Here is an 18,102-nt window from a genome sequence, read left to right as displayed (position 1 = left end):
GTGACAAGAAATGCAAGCAACCAAATATGAGAGTCCAATAGATGCCAGTCTTGACTTACAAGGGGGGTTAAATTTCCTCTGAGAAATAAGGACCCAAATCATGTGAATAGTCTGTCTTGAGACCAGAGGCGACAGGTGAAAAATACAGCTGGTACTATTCTACTTTCCCTTTGTGTCTTATACACTTGAGAAAAACAATTTCTCCCTTTTCCAGGGTCTCTTGTTAAGGAATACTCAACTACTAAACAAAGATGTGCTAGGAAGAATGGATAAATTCTTTGATTTTAAGAACTTGGAAGATAAATAAGATCAAAGTCACTTAGCAACATCCCCTACACCACACAAGTTGTATGAGGTAACACTTGGGCTTTGGATACTAATAAAAATAGAGCCCTGAGTGAGTTTTATGGACGCTTAGCAAGTCCTAGACAGGGATACAGCTGATGGAAGGACAGTCACATTGTCTCTTGTGCTGGTGGAATGTGTGCCAGGGTTATCTTTTAGAATAAAATCTGACCAGGTCATTCCTCAGCATAGAAAATCATCAGTGGTTTACCACTCTTCCTAGGAAAAAACAAAAATGATTTAGCATAGCACACAAAGCCACTGGCCATTTCTCAAAACTTATTATCATTTCTTACCACTTTTCACATATGCTAGACTAATTCCTATTTCACGTATGTTGTTTTCCTTCCTGAATCCCACTTCTGCCACATATTCCCACCTTGAACCCAGGTAATCTAGGTACCCAACTTTTTTGGTTCAGTTCAGTATAAGTATTCTCTCAGTATTCTCTTCTGTGTTCCTCCAGTTTTAAAAACTACAGTTGACCCTTGAACTACATGGGGGTTAGAGGTACTGACCCTCCACACAGTCAAAAATCTGCTTAATAACATTAGTTTCTCTGTATCAGGGTTTCTTCATCCTCTGATCCAACCAACTGCAGAGCATGTACTGCTGTAGAATTTACTATCAGAAAAAAAAAAAAAAAAAAACACACAAAACCCTCCCTGTGTAAGTGGATCCATGCATGTGTTTTAAACACATGTTGTTCAAGAGACCACTGTACATCACTACTGTATTTTCATGAAATATTGTGCAGACCTTAACTGTGTCTATTACCTATCATATTGTGATTATCGTTTGACACATTTTGAACTCCCAATAGTATGTAGCTTTTTAAGAACCAAAATAGTCCTTAAGTGTCTGGCTCTGTGTGTGAGATATAGGTTAGTAAAGGGTGTTCTTGGGGAGACTGTGGTCTCGGGCTAAGTGAGGCTGCTCACATTGGGTTGAAAGAAGAGAGTAATGTTTCTAATGAGTTGGAGACCAAGAGCTTTTGATCTAGTCAACTCAAATTGATTAGAAATGCTGAACTGGAGTCTTTGGAAAAGATCTTCATATTACTTAGTTTTCATTGAAATTCACAGGTGACAAAAAAGCTTGTGGAGTACAATGGGTCTATAATTTGAGAGCCACATCTTAATTAATGAAAGAACAATTTGAGAAATAAGATGCACATTTGAAAGTTAATTATACATACAAATTACTCAGAGCAGGTACATAAATAATATATTTCTAATACATTTATAATGAATATATTTAAACATGTCCCCCCTTTTTCTGTACTGGTAAATGTGCCTGTACATAAAAAACATATTTATTTTATTTTATTTTTTTAACATCCTCATTGGAGTACAACTGTTCCACAATGGTGTGTTAGTCTCTGCCCTACAACAAAGTGAATAAGCCACACATATATATACACATGCTCCCACATCTCCTTAAAAAACATATTAAAAAATTTTTTGGAGTTATAGAAAGATTGGATTAAAACTACCTTTGTAATAAATTTGCCCTGAATACTTTTCTACTGTTTTCACATAAATAAAACCCTAAAAGTCCAGATCAATTTTTAGAAATAAAACAATCCATATAACACTTATCTTATTATATTTTGATAGAAGATGCACATAAATGGGGTACCTTCAAATTTTAAGCAAATGGTATTTTATCAACTTTCCACAATGGATGAATTCAGTTATATGCAATTAATTTTCATCTCTGTGATCCTAATCAAAGAGGTGCTACTTAACTATACTTATTGGGCTTAGAAAGCTGAAGTAGTTTGAATTTTAAAGTTATAGGCTTGTTTGTGGCAGAGCTCACATTGGAAATACCATTGTATTTAATTTAAATTTAAATAATTTGTACTTTATTTGATATAATTCAACACAGCAATATTGAGAATCTACTCTGGCAGTCATCATATCAGAATCATTTAATAACTATTGTAATTATTATAGGTGCAAATTATCAGTGTGATTGATACAATGAAATCTCTGGGCTCCTAATGCCAATAGCCTCCTCTAAATTGTGGCTTCCAAATCCCCCCTCCCCACATTGAAATCAAGCATGTTAAAGATTTCTCTGAGGCCACTGTCTATGACTCACCAGTCCTAGGATTGATTCAGAGCCCTGAGTATGTACAAGAAAAGAGCTACTAAATAATATCTCAGAAGTCAAACGCGCTGGACTAACCCACTATTTCAGGAAGAATAGATGAAACTAGCAGACACTATAGTATCACCACTGTGAACAACCAGGATTCTCCAAAGGTCATTTGAGAGCTGGCAAGTAGAAAGTTTTCTTATCACCATATGCCTATGCAATTTAGGGTATCTTTCTTCAGTCACAGAGTGTTCAATTATTGTTCATGAGGAAAGACACTCATTTCATGATTCATTTACTAATTCCTACAATAGAAATAATGTCTTCATTCTCTGAATCCCTAAAATCCTTTAATTGTTTACACCTTAGGCCACTCATCTCTTTCTAATCTGTGTTATACTTGTTTCTATTCATGTTTTATCTCTTCTTTACTTGTTTGAATTCCTTAAATCACATCTCAAGTAATTCTGTAAATCAAGTCCTAAAGAAGTACTAAAATATGTGTAATAACTTTTGTTTTTAAATAATACACCCTCACACCCTTCCATGTACATTGCTTATAAATAACTTGCAACCTTCCTTACCTGTTCTCTGTGGGACAGCTTCCACATATCCCAGTCATATCTTTATTTTGACATCTATAGCATAGTATATATGTAACTGTATCAAAACATGTTAGCTGATAAATATCATTTATTTATCTTTTTCTTTCATTGGGATGCTCTTCTACACCAACCAAAACAGCCACAGTTGTGTGCATGACACACATCAACGATTTATCAAAACACTGATAATTTTACACTTTCCTTTACCTTTAGAACATAAAGGTGAAATCTTCATTTTAAAGCATTAAACAGGATGCCTGGGCTTCCCTGGTGGCGCAGTGGTTGAGAGTCCGCCTGCCGATGCAGGGGACACGGGTTCGTGCCCTGGTCCGGGAGGATCCCACATGCCACGGAGCGGCTGGGCCCGTGAGCCATGGCTGCTGAGTCTCCGCGTCCGGAGCCTGTGCTCCGCAACGGGAGAGGCCGTGACAGTGAGAGGCCCGCGTACCGCAAAAACAAAACAAAACAAAACAGGATGCCTTCTGAACACTGCCAAGCCTATTTTCTATAACATACTTTGGCAAGACAGGTCATCTTTCTCTCTTCAATGAGTTAGGTTTACAGTTAGAATGTTTTGAAGCTGATCTTCAAGTTCTGAGCCTATGTATACAATCCTCCCTTTACTTAGGAAAGGCAAGTGCTAATGACATGAAAACAGTTACACAATGTAAGACAACAAATCAAGCACTATGTTACAAGGATAGCATCGAACACCTAAAATAAATCAAATGCTACAAACAAATATGATGAGCTGACTCCCTGTACCACATGGAGCAACAGGTCTTATTCTTCCCTGTAGAGCCACTTTTTTCTTAATTTCATTTATTTTTAATTAAGGGGAAAATGCTAAACCAGGTGCATTGAGTATGAATAAAAAAAGACTCCCAGGACACAAGGGAAGCACTAAAATCCTGCTGTTTGTCAGTGGCAATGCCAGAAAGAGCAGGGAAACAGAGAGATTGGTTTTTATCATCACAGAAATGCAGTCGATGTGAGTTATCATATTTCCTTCTGCTGCCTAGCCTGCATTTAATTACTTATAGAATCAACTGGCACATGTAAAATGCACAGTTCTATTTTTTAAAACATAAGAACCGTGTGAAATAAGAAATTTTGGTGTATAAACATAAGAAAATTTTTGTAGGAATGATATGAGTTAAGTCCTTTATAGTGTAGACTGTTTTTGACAAGAGAAATTTGAGCATAGCTCAGAGTGAAAAGATCCAGAACTCGAGTTGAATGCAGAATAAAATCTTTCTGACCTAGTGTTTATGAGTATAAGATTTGGATTTAATGGAAAAATGTAATTTTATCATTTTCCAGTTCTGGATAAGTGTTTCAAACTCTGAATCTGTTTCCTCATCTGCACAATAAGGAGAATAATGATTCTTATGTCACGAGTTTGTTTTAAACATTAAATGAGATATGCATCTAAAACATTTAGCCTGCCAAATAGTTAATGCTTCACAAATAATAACTACTTCTCCTGGTAGCTTATGGCTCAAGTGATATTTTAAATCACTTAACCATTATGGCAGAAAGGAACTTGTGATATAGTTAATGTTGTATGGCATTGCACCCAATAGCCTCTGGATTGCAAATTTATAGTATGAATAATTAAACCCCAAACACTTATAGTCTCATCCATGTTATTGTTCATTTGATAAACAAAGACTTATTCAGAATCTATTATGTGGCATCAACTTGGAGAATAGAAGAAGACTAGATGCATATATTTCTTGTTTGCATGGAGCTTATTGGAAGGGAGAGAAGCAGAGTAGAGTGAATAGAGAAGAGGGAAGAGGAGAGTAAGGGGGAGAGTGTGATCACACATTAAACATATAGCCACACAAATGATGGAACTGACGGATTACAGTCTGGCAATTGATATGAAAACAAATTATAAAATGCTACCTAATTGCTTATGAAAATTCAAAATGGTACTGCACTTTGAAATTCAGCTTGGCAGTTTCTTAGGTAACTTAATAAATTTTACCATAAGATCCTGCAATTGCCCATTCCCTGGTGTTTATACAAATTAACTGAAAATTTATGAATGCACTAAAACCTGCATACAGATGTTTGTAACAGGTTTATTCATAATTGCTAAAACTCGCAAGAAACCAAGTTGTCCTTCAGCAGGTGAATGGATAAAGTGCGGTACATCCAGGCTATGAAATATTCAGCACTAAAAAGAAATAAGCTATCAAGCCATAAAAAGACATGGAATAAATGTAAATGCATATTGTTAAGTGAAAGAAGCCAGTCTGAAAAGACTTAGCATGATTCCAACCGTATGATATTCTGGAAAAAGCAAAACTAAAGAGAGTAAAAAGATCAGTGATTGCCAGGAGTCAGAGGGGAGGGAAGGATAAATAGGAGGATCACAGAGGATTTTTAGGGCAGTGAAAATACTCTGTATGATACTATAATGGTAGATACATGTCATTATTTACTTGTCAAAACCCATAGAATGCAGACACCGAGAGTGAACCCTAATGTAAACTATGGACCTTGGGTGATAATGTTGTTCATCATTTGTAGCAAATGTTCACCTTTAGTGGGGGAAGTCAATGGTAGGGGAAGCTATGGAGTGGGTTTTGGAATCCAGCCTATGCTTTTATTTTGGAAAGTGATTCAACAATATCTTCTGCCCCTACCCCTACCAATATGACATAGAGATATTTATCTTAATAATAAATGAATAAAAGGTAAATTGTAGAGGAAAAATCACCAGCCTATAAGTGTGAGTGTTTAACATTCTGTTCCCAACTTTCCAATGTACTAACAATGTTATCTTAGGTATGATTCAGCAGTCAACTCATCATCTATACCTTCATGCTACAGATTTGGAAACTAAGGCTCACAGAACTTTCTATCTAACTGAGGTCTAAAATGTTAAGCTCATTCTCCTTTGAAATAATATATAACACCAAGAATATTCTAAGTTTCTATCAAATATGAACATTAATCCACTAGCCCTGTTTATACAAGAAATAGATGCATAAAGATGAGAGGAGGGCAACTATTACCCATGATATCTAAATAGCTCTAGGGGGTAGTCACAATTTTACTACACTTCATTTACCAATAAAAACCACTGTTCTAAGACATTTGGGTTGTACATCAAAACTGTGCTATAGATCTGTTATATAAAATGCAAGAAAAATTCTTATTTTCAACATTGTACTTATGAAAATATTAAACTATATTTGCCCATTATAAACTATATTTACATTATACAGAGAACTTCCTCTTTGGTTGTTAAGTTTCATTTAAATTTGTACCTTTCTTCCTTCTTCAATATCATCACAACTCTTGGATTAAAAAAGATTGTTACTGTGTTGATTAGAGTGCTTGGAATACATTCAAACAGGGATGAGATGCTTGTGGTGAAACTGGTCCTGAGAAGATGAGCCTTTGTTCTAACTACTGCGCACAGCGTTTTCATTAGCAGTACTGAGCAATGCCTCTGGGTGGGCTTCCAACCTAGGTAAGCAGAGGAAGTCTTGGCACTTTTAGAGATTCCTTTCTAACCCTTGCAGGGAAGCCTTAATCTTCGTCCCTTGAGAAAGGATCTTCTAATGAGTACTTTACTCAGATTTGACAATTGCCTTATTACTTTTAATATTAGAACCAGAACCTGTGTCCTCGATAATGTCTTCATTTCCCTTGGCAAACAGTGTCCTCTATAAACCCATTGCTGTCTTTTTTATTATCCCATATGCACCTGTCTACTCCATTCAGCTGAAAGCTCTCTTTGGTGAGAAATTGAAACTAATGAAGTTTTACATTATTTTGAGGGTCTAGCATAGTGCTCTGCACACAAAATATGCTCAAAGTATCTTAAAGCAAAGCATCAAATTTTGCCTTAAAGGGAGCATTGTGGCTGTTTTTCTGTGCATTTGTTTGTTTATGGACCTGCCCCCTTTTCCTTAATTTAAATGTAAGAACAGTACGTGTTCATGTTTTTCTTCATATGATTTACAGTACTTTGCTATGGTGAGTATCCAAGGGATGTGTTTGATCTAAAATATCAATAACCTGATCTCAAATATGGATAAATTCAAAAGCCATAAAACATTCTTCTTTAAAAAAGGAATTATTGAGTTTATCTAAGAATTATGCCTTTGCTTATGTACTTTCTACATAGAGACAATAAACTTTAATTATTTAATAGGATGAGTCACGGCAGCTTGAACACAGCAAATACTTGTAAATATTTATTAACAACATTGATCACTTTATATCATGATAAAATAAACACCAGAACCATAAATAAACATAAAACCCAATGGTCTGTCTTGCTATCCTGTGCCTTGTTCTTAGGTCTATTTTGAAGATGACATTTAAAAACCAAGTATTGCAAATAGACTGTACTGCTGTAGAATTCAGAGCATATTTTCTCATTCAGAAAGTGGTTTTTCCTTTTTTTCCATTTTTAATAGAATCCAGCTTCTACACTACATAAAGTTCTGTGTTTTAATTTAAAGAATGAAATTAACACTTTTATTGACTGCTATAATACTGTAAAATACAATAAGCATGACCCAATGACAGTCACCAGTTAATGTATGGATCTATCATGTTTGGTAGAAATTCATTTACTGAGGAAGAAAAGAACAATGCTGATCAAAGTAAAAAGAAAGAGATCATTTGTCTTGAATTTTTTAGGAAGGAAGTCTAGGACACTCAATAAATTGTGTCTGTCACTTAAATTCTTTTACAGAGTATTTGAATTTCAGAGTAATGTAAGTACTTTACTGCTTTGATTCACTTTCACAATCAGATCTGCTAAAAAGAATAATGCGCAAAAATCAGCTTGTCAGAGATTGTCACAGCTCAAAACATTAAGAAAATCTGAGAGTTTAGGTCTTTAATATTATGCACCAAATATTAATTCTCAGAAATAAAGAAAAAATAGCAGATGATGTTCACTCCTTAAGTTACTCTTCATTGTCAATGAATCATTGTAGGAATATTAATATTAAATGTAGCGATATTAATTTTCTCTAATCTCATAAACATGCAGCTGAATTAACGTTTTTACAGGACAATGTAATTAGGAGAGTTTTAAAAATAGCTTAAATAGAAGAAATATAGAAAAAATGTAGCATCTTTCCAAAGATCTGTTTGAAGAATGATGATTTTAGAGGGAAGTTGAAGTTAACATAAATAGACTTAATGTGAAGAGAATTGCTATAAATTATTTCAGTAATAGGCTTGATGATTTGTATTGAGTTTTGCTGTTTCAAGTTATAATCAGAAATTCAATGCTTGCATATTCCCAATAATTTGATATATTTTAAGAGATTATGTGTGCTATTATATCAGCTGTTATACTTCTGTGTACAAGATAATTTATATATATATATTTTTAATTTTCTACATGTTAGTGGAGAATCTGATTGCCAGCTAATTTGGTATCTTATAAGCAATTCCATGAAGAGCTCAAGCAACTCTGGGAAATAGAATAATCATTCAAGGTGAGATAAGCATAATTAGAATAAGGAAATCAGTTTTTTAAAAGACACATTGAATTTCATGAATGAAGGAAAATTCATCGATTTCTTTATTAAATATATTCATAGTTTTTTTTTATTCTTAAAACAATCACAAGACTTCTGGTTTCTGGTCCAGTGTGTAAGAAGCTTAGAAGTCATCACTCCCTTCTCATAAACATAAAAAGCTGAATAAAACAAAAACAACAACTTTTCTTCGATTTGTGATACAACTGAAGTCACAGGGCAAACTCCTCCCCCCAGAACTGGACAGACAGTAAGGCAGAAACAGAGAATCATAGCAGAGCAGAAACCATTGCTAGAGCCAGTGCCACGGTAGGAAAACAAACTGTAATTGACAAAGTGCTGGAGGCCTACTGTGTACAAGCTTGAGAGTTAAATTAAAAACTCCCGGCAGTGGCGGAGATCTTAGGGAATCCCCTGTACTTTCATTAAGTTTTATCTCCAGGAGTTCCACCAGGTTCTCACGGTAAATATATGAGAAAAATCCCTTTGTGATTCCAACAGCAGGGGAAGAATAGTTGTTCAGAAGTACTTCTAGTGCATTCTGTTCTCCTTAACAAGGCCAGACCCCAAAGGAAACTTTTGCCAGAGTGATTAATCAATATTCCCAACTCCAGCCTTCTGAAGCTTTCTTGTCACACCTAAGAGAGGGGGAGGTTGAGAAGCACATGTAAAGCTCACAGCCCAGAGGAGAGGCACAGGCTCCCTAAGGGACTGAGACCCTACTCTCCCACTTCATCCACATCAATAGGGCTCCCTTACAGTAACAGGGACTACAATGGAAAGAACTGCACAGCTCAGATTTATTTAAGAAGAAGTCTCTAAGGAAACTCAGTGATTACAGAGGAGACAAAACAAGGAAATCAGCAGACATTTTAGCCTCTGGCACCCATAGCCAGAGCAAATAGTAAACATGGCCTGACTCCTAGTTAGACAAAAATAAAGTCTCATACTAAACACCTGTTTATCTCAGTTATTTTTATCCAGCACTCCATGTGTGGTTATAACTATAAAACTATGAGGCATGCTAAAAGACAACACAATTTGAAGAGACAAAGAAAGTACCAAAATCAGACTCAGATATGGCAGAAACTTTGCAACGCTCACACTAGGAACTTAACACTATTATGATTAATATGATAAGAACTCAAAAAAACCCCTCAACAATGATAAAGAAATTCAAAACATACGTATTATATTTTGTGCTCTTAAAGATACTACAATTATCCCTGCTCTTCAAGAGCTTGAAATCTATCAGGGTGGACAGATAAATAAGGAAACAAGCAAATATTATACTAAAGTGTGATAACTGATGCAAGATTTAGTCTCTTCCCATCTATTCTGACTTACCTCTTCTGTGAGTTGTCAATTCTTCCCTATGCCTACTGCTTCCATGTTCACCTAAGCTCTATATGAGCACTTAATTCTTACTCCTAATGGATTCAGTTTACCTATCCACCAATCCTACTAACTACGTTGTTTCTGAAGCCTCTTTGAAATTCTATATTATTCTGTGAATGACATTCTTTAAGATACCAATGAAGTTTGACTTTTTGCCATGATTACGAGTCTTATTTCTTTATATCCCATTTACTCTCAGAATTAGTTGGAGACAGAAGGAAAGAAATCTAAAAAGCAATTTTTCAATAGTTTTATGCATTTGCCATAACTGTTTCTAAAATAGAAACAGTTCTCTGCCAAGATGGCAGAGAAGGAAGAACTTGAACTCCTCTCACAGACACCTCAAAAGTACAAACACAGAGAAACTAACCATGGAAACGATATGAAGACTAGCAGAAAAGGTTTTCCACAATTAAAAACATAAAGAAGGAGCCAAAAGGAGAAAGGTAGGAGAGGTGGAGATGCAGTATGGTCAAGACCCAGACCCACCTGGTCAGTGACCCACACACAGGAGGAATATCACAACTGCAGAGGTTCTCCTCAAAAAGCAAGAGGTAAAACCACATATTGAGTTCCCCTGCCCAGACATCCTGCACTTGAGGTATGAGCCCCTAGAGACTCTGGCTTTGAAAACCAGCAGGGCTTGCATATGGGAGACCCAGAGGGCTGTGGGAACAGAGATTTTGCTCTTCAAGAGTATGCACAAAATCTCACACACTCTGAGTCCCAGCATAGAGACTATAGTTTGAGAAGTCTGAGTCAGACCCACTTGCTGATCTTGCAGAATCTCCCAGAGAGGCTGGGGGCAAACTGGGACACCCACAGGAGATGGAGATGCTGTTAGAAGCCATTTTTCAGAGTCATTCTATCATGTGAACACAAGCTCTAGCAGGCAATATTTTGGAATCCTCCCACTATGCTGTCAGTGTCAAGGGCTTACCTCCCCACCAGTGGACCAGCACCAGCCCTGTGTCCCTCTGACCCTTTGGTCCACACAGCCAGCCATGCAGGGACATGGCCCCACCAATGAGTGACCAGCACCAGCCACATACCAAGATCCCCCACCCCCCAGTTCATATAGCCAGCTGGATGAGGTCACAGCCCCACCCAACAAAGGGCTAGAACCAGACCTGCAGGCCTGAATCCACACAGCCAGCTGTGTAGGGACCTGGTCCTGTCCTCCAGTGGCCCTGCAAACATGAAATGAGGCAGCCAACTGGGCTGGAATCTAGTCCCATCTATCAACAAGCCCAAGTTCTTGGCCCACCACAATAGAAGGGGATACACAGCCCACATAGTGGGCAGCCTTAGAGCATATGACTCTAGCAACCAGAGGGAAGCATGCTGCTGGGCCTCATAGGAGGACTCCTACATAAGATCATTTCTCCAAGATTGGTAAACATAACCAAAATACCTAACACATGGAAATCAACTCAAAGAATTAGGTAAAATAAGGAGAGAGAGAGAGAAAAATATGTTCCAAACAAATAAATAACACAAAACCTCATAAAAAGAACTAAATGAAGTAGAATAAACAATCTGCCCAGTAAAGGGTTCAAGGTTATGATAATCAAGATACTCAATGAACTTTGGAGAAGAAAGGATGAACACAGTGAGAAGTTCAACGAAGAGTAGAAAATATAAAGAAGAACCAAACACAGCTGGAAAATAAAATAAAACCTACACTAGAAGGAATCAACAGTAGATGAGAAAAACAGATCAGTCATTGAAAAACAGAGTAGTGAAAATCACCCAAAATGAACAGAAAAAAAGAAAAAAAATAATTTAAAGAAATAAGGATAGTTTAAGAGACCTATGGGACACCACCAGGTATATTAACAATTACATTATAGAAGTCCCAGGAAAAAAAAAAAAAAGAGAGAAATAGGGGCAGAGAACTTACTTGAACAAATAGTAGCTGAAAACTTCCATCACCTGGAAAAGGAAGTAGACATTCATGTCCAAGAAGCACAGAGAGTCCCAAACAAGATAACTCCAAAGAGGTTCATACCAAGACATGTTCTAACTAAGATGTAAAAAATGAAAAGTAATGAAAGAATCTTAAAAGTAGCAAGAGAAAGGCAATGAGTTTCATACAAACAAACTCCCATGAGACTGTAAGTTGATTTCTCAGCAGAAACTTTGTAGGCCATAAGGAAGAGAAATTATATTGTTAAAATGATTAAGGGTACAACTTCCAACCAACTCTACCCAACAAAGATATCATTCAGATTTGAAGGAGAGATAAAGAGTTTTACAGACAAGCAAAACCTAAAAGAGTTGAGCACCACTAAACTGGCTCAACAAGAAATGTGAAATGGACTTCTCTAAGTGAAAAAGAAAAAGCAATGACTGTAAATATGAAAATTACAAAATGAAAAATCTCACAGGTAAATGCAAATATACAATAACAATAGTAGAGCAACACTTATAAAGCTACTAGGAAGGTCAAAAGGCAGAAGAAGTAAAACAATCTATATCCTCAATAAGTAGTTAAGAATACACAAAACAAGAGGGAAGTAAAGTATGATATTAAAAACATTAAATGTGGGGGGAGGGAGTAAAGATGCAGGGTGTTAAAACATGTTGGAAAATAAGGGATCATCAACTAAAAATTATTATTTAGGTTGTTATATATAAAAATCATGGTAACCACAATCCAAAAATCTATAATAGATATATAAGTAAATAAGAGAAAGTAACCCAAACATGACACTAAAGATAGTCATCAAATCATAAGGGAAGAGAGCAAAGGAAGAAAGGGGAAAAAAAAAAAAAAAAAAAAAAAAAAGAAAAAGAACAAAATGGCAATAAGTACATACTTTTAAATAATTATTTTAAATATAAGTGAATTAAATGCTCCAAATACAGAATGGCTGATTGGATACAATACCAAGACCCATATATAGGCAGCCTGCAAGAGACTCACTTCTGATCTAAAGACAACACAGACTGAAAGTGAGGGGATGGGAAAAGGTATTCCCCATAAATGGAAATCAAAAGAAAACTGGGGAAACAACATTTATATCAGACAAAATAGACTTTAAAACAAAGACTGTAAGATGAGACAAAGAATGACATTACATAATAATAAAATAGAAGATATAACAATTGTAAATCTATGTGTACTCAAAACAGGAGCACCTAAATACATAAAGCAAATATTAATAAATATAAAGAAATAAATTAACAGTTACACAATAATAGTAGGGGACTTTAACACCCCATTTACATAAATTGACATATCAACCAGCCAGAAAATCAGTAGGAAAACATTGGTCTCAAATGATACATCAGATCAAATAGACTTAATAGCTATCTATAGAACAGTTCATCCAAAAGCAGCAGAATATACATATTCAAGTGCACATGGGATATTTTCTAGGATAGATCACATGCTAAGCCATAAAACAAGTCTCAGAAAACTTAAAAAGATTAAAATCATACCAAGCATCTTTTCTGAACACAATACCATGAGACTTGAATTACCTATAAGAAACAAACAAACAAAAAAACAAAAAAACTGTAAAGGGCTTCCCTGGTGGCGCAGTGGTTGAGAATCCGCCTGCCGATGCAGGAGACACGGGTTCGTGCCCTGGTCCGGGAAGATCCCACATGCCGCAGAGCAACTAAGCCCGTGAGCCATGGCCGCTAGGCCTGCGCGTCCGGAGCCTGTGCTCCGCAACGGGAGAGGCCACAACAGTGAGAGGCCCGCATACCGCAAAAAAAAAAAAAAAAAAAAAAAAAAAAAAAACTGTAAAAACACATGGAGTCTAAACAACATGTTACTAAACAACCAATGGATCACTGAAGAAATCAAAGAGGAAATAAAAAAATACCTGTAGACAAATGAAAACAAAAACACAGGATCCAAAATCTATGGGACAGAGTAAAAGCACTTCTAAGAGGGGAGTTCATAGCATTACAAGCCCACATCAGGAAACAAGAAAAATCAAGAAAACAACATAATCTTACACTTAAAGGACTAAAAGAAGAAAAACAAAGAAACCCAAAGTTAGTAGAAGGAAAGAAATGATTAAGATCAGAGCAGAAATAAATGAATCTAAAAAAAGAGCAGAAAAGATCATTGAAACTAAGAGCTGCTTGTTTGAAAAAATAAATGAAATTGATAACCTTAAAAGGTTATCAATATAAATAGAGGGCTTAAATAAGTGAAATTAGAGAGAAGTTACAACCAACACCACACGAGAGGTTGTTACAATTATATGCCTATAAAATGGGCAACCTAGAAGAAAAAGGCAAATGCCTAAAAGAGTAGAATCCCCCAAGACTGAATTAGGAAGAAATAGAAAGTACAAACAGACTGATTCCTAGTAATGAAATTGAGTCAGTAATTTAAACAAAACAAAACAAAACAAAACAGAACAAAACACTCACAACAAACAAGTCTACCAAACATTCAGAGAAGAGTTAATGCCTATCTTTCTCAAACTATGCAAACAAACTGAAGAGGAAAGAAGTCTTCCAAACTAATTCTGTGAGGCCAGTGTCATGCTGATACCAAAACCAGACAAAGAAAAAAAGAAAGAAAGAAAATTATAGGCCAATATCACTAAAGAATACAGATGCAAAAGTCTTCAAGAAAATATTAGCAAAATTAATTTAACAATACATTTAAATGATCCTACACTACAATCAAGTTGATTTATCCCAAGGGATGCAAGAATGGCTTAATATCCACAAATCAATCAAGATATATCACATTAACTAATTGAAGAATGAAAATTATACAATGATCAGAATAGATACTGAAAAAGATTTCAGTGAAATTCAACATCCATTTATGACAAAAATCCTAAACAAACTGTGTATAGAGGGAACAATCCTCAACATAATAAAGTCCACATATAAGAAATACCCAGCCAACATCATACTTAATGTTGAAAAGCTGAAAGCATTGCCTCTAAGATCAGGAGCACAAGGATGCCCACTCTCACCATTTTTATTCAACAGTGTTGGAAACCCTAGGTACAGCAATCAGACAAGAAAAGGAAATAAGTGTAGATTGGAGAGGAAGAAGTAAATTGTCACTGTTTGCAGATGACATGATACATATATACCAAATCCTAAAGACACGATCAAAAGACTATTAGAACTAGTAAATAAATTCAGTAAATTGCAGGATACAAAATTTATATACAGAAATCTCTTTTACTTCTATACATTGATAACAAACTACCAGAAAGAGAAATGATGAAAACAATCCCATTAAAATTGAATAAAAAAGAATAAGTTACCTCTGTATAAATCTATCCAATAAGATAAAAGTCTTGTACTCCTATAACTATGACACTGATGAAAGAAACTGAAGAAGGCACAAATACACATAAAGTTTAACAATGTTCATTAATTGGAAGAATTAATATTGCTAAAATGTTCATACTACCCAAGGCAATCTACAGATTCAATACAATCCCTGTCAAAATACCAATGGCATTTTTCACAGAACTAGAACAAATAATTCTAAAAATTTATGTGGAAACACAAAAGACCCCAAATAGCTAAAGCCATATTGAGAAAGAAGAATGAAGCTGGAAATATCAAGCTCTGTGATTTTAAACTGTACAACAAAGTTACAGTAATCAAAACAGTATGGTACTGGCACAGAAACAGACACATAGCTCAATGGAACAGAAGAGAGAGCCCAGAAATAAACCCACACACTAATGGTTAATTAATCTATGACAAGGGAAGCAAGAATATACAATGGAGAAAAAACAGCCTTTTCAGTAAGTGGTGATGGGAAAACTGAACAGCTACACCAAAAGATCAAACTGGACCAATTTCTCCACCCTATACAGAAATAAACTCAAAATAGATTTAAGACTTAAGCATAAAATCTGAAACTATAAAACTCTTAGTTAGAAAACATAGGCAGTACACTCTTTGACATAGGTCTTAGTAATATTTTTTTGGATCTGTCTTCTCAAGCCAGGAAAACAAAAGCAAAAATACACAAACGAGACTACATCAAACTAAAAAGCTCATGCACAGTGAAGGAAACTACCAATGTAAAAAAGGCAGCCTACTAAATGAGAGACAATATTTGCAAATCATATAACTGATTTTCTTATATTTGTGCAAAACATTTTTCTTTTGAAATTCCAACTAATAATTTACATCCTATTTTCAAGGGTATATCTTTAAGTCATAGTTAATTTAAAATGTCTATATACTGCTATAACATTGATAGGTACAACATTAATTGTAAATTATTTTTCACTAAATTGTTTCCTCTATCTTTATCTGGTCATTTAAAAACATATCAAATGCATTAACAAACGTAGAATCCCCTTATATCTTTTTTTTTTTTTTTTTTTTTTTTTTTTTTTGCGGTATGTGGGCCTCTCACTGTTGTGGCCTCTCCCGTTTTGGAGCACAGGCTCCGGACGCACAGGCTCAGTGGCCATGGTTCACGGGCCTAGCTGCTCCGTGGCATGTGAGATCTTTCTGGACTGGGACACAAACCCGTGTCCCCTGCATCTGCAGGCGGACTCTCAACCACTGCGCCACCAGGGAAGCCCCCTTCCTTATATCTTTATAGGCTTTACCCACACAGTATATCTTATGATCGTAAGTTTTAAAGTTTTATTTTAGCTTTCAATACTTGAGACAGTGGCTGTAAGAATATTGATTTCAAATTTATTTGTTAAATGCCATAGTAAAATATAGGTTTATTATATCTGTAACAGTTTCCTCCAATTAGTAGACTTCTGGTTTTATAAAACTATATGTTTTTCAGGATATTTTTTACATTGTCAACATATACCTCAAAGGAATTTTAAAGATATTTGGTAGTAAATTCTTCTTGTTTAACAAAAAAATCTATAAAATGATCATTTCTTTTCTAATTATTTAGATTTTTATATACCAGCTGCATTAGCAGAAGAATTTACTTAAATAAAGGATATAGTTCAGTCTTCTCTTTCTACTGACTCCTTGAGGAAGCTCTTATTGATGTAATCTGAGATGATATGAAAATAATTTCTTGTCACCAAATACCTCCCACACTCAGTTGTCAGAGTGCCTGAAATTCTTCCTCAAAGATTATCCTCCTGCTATCACTAAGGGAAAATACTTTCCCCAGGGCAAAGCCTGGGCTGGAGGATTCTCAGAGAAAGGAAAACAATGGTTCTGTTTTAGTTTACCCATGTCCCTTTCAGATTGGACTTATATCCAGGCTTTCTCAAATTCTTGTGTTCTGAGGATAGGTAACAAACATTTCTCTGTTCAATTTCTTAACCACTTCTGGACACTCCTCCTTCTGATCCTCCAGCTCTGAGGAGTCCCCTGCCCCATTCATACCTGGGCATCCTTTTTCAGCACTGGCCAGGCCTTGCATTTCCTTGAAGTGTAATTCCTTAATACTGTACCTGACTGGATACCCTCTCTAATTATTTAGCCTTAATCTTGGTTAAGACTGGTCCATCTATTAATGAAATTTAAAAATATATATAATTTTTTATTTTTAAATTTAATTTAATTTAATTTTTTATCTTTTGGCTGCAGTGGCTCTTCGTTGCTGCCTGCAGGCTTTCTCTAGTTGCGGTGAGCGGGGACTACTCTTCATTGCAGTGTGTGGGCTACTCATTGTGGTGCCTTCTCTTGTTGCAGAGCATGGGCTCTAGGCATGGGGGCTTCAGTAGTTGTTGCACATGGGCTCAGTAGTTATGGCTTGCAGACTCTAGAGCACAAGCTCAGTAGTTGTGGTGCATGGGCTTAGTTGCTCCGTGGCATGTGAGATCTTCCTGGACCAAGGCTCGAACCATTGTCCCCGGCCTTGGCAGGCAGATTCTTAACCACTGCACCACCAGGGAAGCCCTATTTTAAAATTTTATATTGGAGTATACTTGATTTACTATGTTGTGGTAGTTTCAGGTGTATGGCAAAGTGATTTAGTTATACATATATATACATTTTATAAATATACATTTAGAATTCCCGGCGACACAGTCTTGCCAATTGCTGTTCCCTTACTATCGATATATTCATATGCTGTGGCCAGCTTTAATAAAGGATTGTGGTCAAAAGCTGTCTTTTAATAGAGATATTTCTACCAGGTAAGTCTATTCTACTGCTAATGGAGTCACCTGTTCAAA

General features: G+C 35.8%; 1 protein-coding gene across 1 annotated transcript in view; it reads right to left on the bottom strand.

Moving 5' to 3' along the window:
* The window catches only part of EYS (eyes shut homolog), a 1,724,957-nt gene that overhangs the window by 885,613 nt on the left and 821,242 nt on the right, over positions 1–18,102 (bottom strand). The window lies entirely within an intron of this gene.

Source organism: Kogia breviceps, chromosome 13 (genome assembly GCF_026419965.1).
Source record: "Kogia breviceps isolate mKogBre1 chromosome 13, mKogBre1 haplotype 1, whole genome shotgun sequence".
Classification (NCBI taxonomy): domain Eukaryota; kingdom Metazoa; phylum Chordata; class Mammalia; order Artiodactyla; family Physeteridae; genus Kogia; species Kogia breviceps.
This window is presented reverse-complemented; position numbering and strand designations above follow the sequence as displayed.